The following is a 5,532-nucleotide window of genomic DNA, read 5'->3' on the forward strand; positions in this document are numbered from 1 at the left end:
ATCCTATCCACTCCCTGCATAATTATTTATGTATCTATAAGATACCTCTTATTCTTCTAAATTTCAAGAGGTATAGTCCTAGTCTACTCAATCTCTCCTCAGAAGCCAACCCTCTAAATTTTGGAAACAACCGAGTGAACTTCCTCTCAACTTAATGAACCTTCTCGGAAGTGGATGCTGGTGTCTGTGGTACCAATCAAGTGGGCTGCTTTGTCCTGGATGGTATCAAGTTCCATGAGTGCTGAAGCTGCACCCACTTATACGAGTAGGAGTATTCTATTACACTCCTCGTTTGTGCCATTAAAGATGACGGACAGATTTTGGGGAGTCAGGAGGTGAGTTATTCACAGCTGTATTCCTAGTCTCTGACCTGCTCTTCTAGTCACTGTGTTTATGTGGTGAGTCCAGTGAGTTGTTTTAATTATCCAAAATCATTCTGGACTGGATGTGGCAGGGCTGCAGAGCTTAGATCTGATCCATTGGTTGTGGGATCATTTAGCATTGTCTGACACTTGTTCCCTATGCTGTTTGGCATGCAAACTGTCCAGTTTGGTAGCTTTATCTGTTGACAGCTAATTTTCAGGTCAGCCTAGTGCTGGCATACCCTCCTGTACTGTCCATTGAACCAGGCTTGATCTCCTGGCTTGATGTTTATAGTTGAGTGGGAGATATGTTGGGCCTTGTGGTTGCTATTGATGGTCCATGTGCCTGATGGACGAGCCGTCTTGAGTTGCTAGATCTGATTGAAGTCTGTCCCATTTAGCACAATGATAGTGCCACACAATATGGTAGAGGGTATTCTCTATGTCAAGGCAGGACTTTGTCTCCATAAAGACTGTGCGATGGTCACTCGTACTGATACTGTCATGAACAGATGCATCTGCAGCCAGCAGATTGGTAAGGATGAAGTTAAATATAATTTCTTTCTTTTTTGCTTCCTTCACCACCTGCCACTGATGTAGTTCAGCTGCTCTGTCCTTTAGAAGCTGAAAGAGGAGCTGAGAGCAGTACTGCTGCTAAGCCAATCTTTGTGGTGGATATTGAAATTCCCCCACCCAGAGAGCATTTAACACACTTGCCACCCTTGGTGCTTCCTCCAAGTATTGTTCAACACGGAGGACTACTGATTAGAGTCTTAGAATCATAAAGTAGAGAATCAGACCGGCAGGTCCAACCAGTCCATACTGAGCATAATCCAAAACTAAACTGATCTCACCTGCCTGTGCTTGGCCCATATCCCTCCAAACGTTTCTTATTTATGGACACATCTAAATGTCTTTTGAATGTTGTAACTGTACCTGCATCCACCTCTTCCTCTGGAAGTTCATTCCGCACAGTAGTCACTGTGTTAAAAAAAAGCCCCTCATGTCTTTTTTAAATGATTCTTCTCTCACCTGATAAATATGCCCCCTAGTCTTGAACTCCCCTGTGCTAGAAAAACATCATCTGTTGTTCACCTTATAGAACATAAAAGATAGAAAAGTACAGCACAGAACAGGCCCTTTGACCCATGATGTTGTGCCGAGACTTAATCCTAATGTAAAATAAAATAACTTAACCAATGCATCCCTCAACTCACTGCTGTCCATGTGCTTGTTCAGCAGTTGCTTAAATGTCCCTAGTGACTTTCCTTCCACTGCCACTGCTGGCAACGCAATCCATGCATTCACAACTCTCTGCAGAAAGAAAATTCCTCTGATGTCTCCTCTATACCTTCCTCCTAATATCTTAAAACTATGACTCCTTGTGCCAGTCAGTCCTGCCCTGGAGAAAAGTCTCTGGCTATTAACTCTATCCATTCCTCTTATTATCTTGTATACCTCGATCAGTTCTCCTCTCTTCCTCCTTCTCTACAGAGAGAAAAGTCTGAGCTTAGCCAGTCTCTCTTCATAAGGCAAGCCCTCCAGTCCAGGCAGCATCCTCATATATCTTCTTTGCACCCTCTACAAAGTCTCTGTATCTTTCCTCTAGTAGGGCGACCTGAAGTGGGCACAATATTCCAAGTGTGGCCTCACCAGGGACTTGTAGAGCTGTAGCAAAACCTTGTGGCTCTTAAACTCGATCCCCCTGTTAATGAAAGCCATATGCTTTCTTAACAACCCTATCCACTTGGGTGGCAATTTTGACGGATCTATGTACTTGAACACCAAGATCCCTCTGTTCCTCCACACTACCAAGAATTCTGTCTTTAATCCTATATTCAGTGTTTGAGTTCAACTCTCCAACATGCATCACTTCGCATTTATCCAGGTTAAACTCCATTTGCCTTTTTTCAGCCCTGCTCTGCATCCTGTCTATATCACACTGCAGCCTGCAATAGCCCTTGATGCTATCAATGGCATCTCCACCTTTTGTGTCATCTGCAAAGTTATTAACCCACCCTCAACCTCCTCATCCAAGTCATTTATAAAATCAACACAAAGAGCAGAGGCCCAAGAACACAGTCCTGCAGGACACCACTCAACACTGACCTCCAGACACAATCACTCTCTGCCTTCTGTCAGCCAACCAATTCTGAATCCAGATACCCAAATTTTCCTGTATCCCATACTGCCTGACTTTATGAATGAGCCTACCATGGAGAACCTTATCAAATGCTTTGGTGAAGTCCATTTACACCACATCCACTGCTTGACCTTCGTCGACATGTCTTGTCACCTCCTCAAAGAGTTGTGAGGCCTGGGAATCCTGAGGACAGGATGTACATGTATTTGGAAAGGCAAAGACTGATTAGGGATAGTCAACATGGCTTTATGTGTAGGAAATCATGTCTGACAAACTTGATTGAGTTTTTTGAAGAAGTAACAAAGAGGATTGATGAGGGCAAAGTAGTAGATATGATCTATATGGACTTCAGTAAGGTTTTCGACAAGGTTCCCCATGGGAGACTGATTAGCAAGGTTAGCTCTCATGGAATACAGGGAGAACTAGCCATTTGGATACAGAACTGGCTCAAAGGTAGAAGACAGAGACTGGTGGTGCAGGGTTGTTTTTCAGCCTGGAGGCCTATGACCAGTGGAGTGCCACAAGAATCTGTGCTGGATCCTCTGCTTTTTGTCATTCACATAAATGATTTGGATGCGAGCATAGGAGGTACAGTTAGTAAGTTTGCAGATGACACCAAAATTGGAGGTGTAGTGGACAGCGAAGAGGGTTACCTCAGATTACAACAGGATCTGGACCAGATGGGCCAATGAGCTGAGAAGTGGCAGATGAAGTTTCATTCAGATAAATATGAGGTGTTGCATTTTGGGAAAGCAAATCTTAGCAGGACTCACACACTTAATGGTAAGGTCCTATGGAATGTTGCTGAACAAAGAGACCTTGGAGTGCAGGTTCATAGCTCCTTGAAAGTGGAGTCGCAGGTAGATAGGATAGTGAAGAAGGCGTTTGGTATGCTTTCCTTTATTGGTCAGAGTATTGAGTGCAGGAATTGGAAGGTCATGTTGCGGCCATACTGGATATTGGTTAGGTACTGTTGGAATATTGCGTGCAATTCTGGTCTCCTTCCTATCAGAAAGATGTTGTGAAACTTGAAAGGGTTCAAAAAGATTTACAAGGATGTTGCCAGGGTTGGAGGATTTGAGCTATAGGGAGAGACTGAACAGCCTGGAGCTGTTTTCCCTGGAGCGTTGGAGGCTGAGGAGTGACCATATAGAGGTTTACAAAATTATGAGGGGCATGGATAAGGTAAATAGGCAAAGTCTTTTCCCTGGGGCTGGGGAGTTCAGAACTAGAGGGCATAGCTTTAGGGTGAGAGCAGAAAGATATAAAAGAGACCTAATGGGCAACATTTTCACGCAGAGGGTGGTATGTACATAGAATGAGTTGCGAGAGGAAGTGGTGGAAGATGGTACAATTGCAACATTTAAGAGACATTTGGATGGTATATAAATAGGAAAGGTTTGGAAGGATATGGGCCGGGTGCTGGCAGGTGGGACTAGATTGGGTTGGGGTATCTGGTCGGCATGGACGAGTAGGACCGAAGGGTCTGTTTCCATGCTGTACATCTCTATGCCTCTCACAAAGCCATGCTGACTGCCTTTAATCATGCTATGCTTTTCCAAATAGTCATAAATCCTATCCTTCAAAATTCTTTCCAAATTTTTGTTGACCACAGACATAAGACTGAATGGTCTGTAATTGCCAGGGATTTCCCTATTATCTTTCTTGAAAAGAGGGACAACATTCGTCTACTTCCAAACCTCCGGTATGCCTCCTATGGAGAGTGAGGAGGCAAAGATCTTTGCTAGCTGCTTAGCAACCTCCTTTCTCGCTTACCGGAGCAGCCTAGGACAAATCTGGTCTGGCCCTGGGGACTAATCAATCTTAATGTTTGCCAAAATTTCCACCCCATCAACTTCCTCAATCTTGAGCTGTTTAAGCCTGTATCCCAGCTCGTCAAAGTTCTCATTCACAACAAGGTCCCTTTCTTCAGTGAAAACTGAAGCAAAAAATACATTTAGGGTTTCCCCTATCTTCTCAGACGCCACACACAAGTTCCCTACGTTATCTGTGACAGGCCCTACCTTCTCCCTAATCATTCTCTTATTTCTCATGTATGAGTAAAATACCTTTGGGTTCTCCCTAATCCTTCTGGCCAAGCCTTTTTCATGTTCCCTCTGACTCTCCTCAGTCCATTTCTGAGCCCCTTTCTAGCAAGCCTGTAATCCTCTAAAGCTGTGCTAGATCCTTGCTTCCTCCATCTTATGTAAGCTGCCTTCTTCTTTTTTCTAGATTAGAGTGGTGCTGGAAAAGCACAGCAGTTCAGGTAGCATCCAAGGAGCAGCGAATATCGACGTTTCGTGCAAAAGACCTTCATCAGAAATATGGGCAGAGTGCCTGCAGGGTGGAGAGATTAATGAGAGGAAGGTGGGGCTGGGGAGAAAGTAGCATAGCGTACAATAGGTGAATGGGGGTGGGGATAAAGGTGATAGGTCAGAGAGGAGGGTGGAGTAGATAGGAGGAAAGGAAAGTAGGACAAGTCATGGGGACAGTGCTGAACTGGAAGTTTGGAACTAGGGTGAGGTGGGGGAAGGGGAAATGAGGAAACTGTTGAAGTCCACATTGATGCCCTGGGGTTGAAGTGTTCTGAGGTAGAAGATGAGGCGTTCTTCCTCCACGCATCGGGTGGTGAGCGAGCGGCAGTGAAGGAGACCCAGGACCTCCATGTCCTCGGCTGAGTGGGAGGGGGAGTTGAAATGTTGGGCCACAGGGTGGTGTGGTTGATTGCTGCGGGTGTCCCAGAGATGTTCCCTAAAGCGCTCTGCTAGGAGGCGTCTAGTCTCCCCAATGTAGAGGAGACCACATCAGGGGCAACGGATACAATAAATGATATTAGTGGATGTGTAGGTAAAACATTGATGGATGTGGAATGCTCCTTTGGGGCCTTGGATGGAGGTGAGGGAGGAGGTGTGGGCACAGATTTTACAGTTCCTGTGGTGGCAGGGGAAGGTGTCAAGATGGGAGGGTGGGCTGTAGGGGGGTGTGGACCTGACTAGATAGTCACGGAGGGAACAGTCTTTGCGGAAG

The sequence above is a fragment of the Hemiscyllium ocellatum genome, chromosome 1 (genome assembly GCF_020745735.1).
Source record: "Hemiscyllium ocellatum isolate sHemOce1 chromosome 1, sHemOce1.pat.X.cur, whole genome shotgun sequence".
NCBI lineage: Eukaryota > Metazoa > Chordata > Chondrichthyes > Orectolobiformes > Hemiscylliidae > Hemiscyllium > Hemiscyllium ocellatum.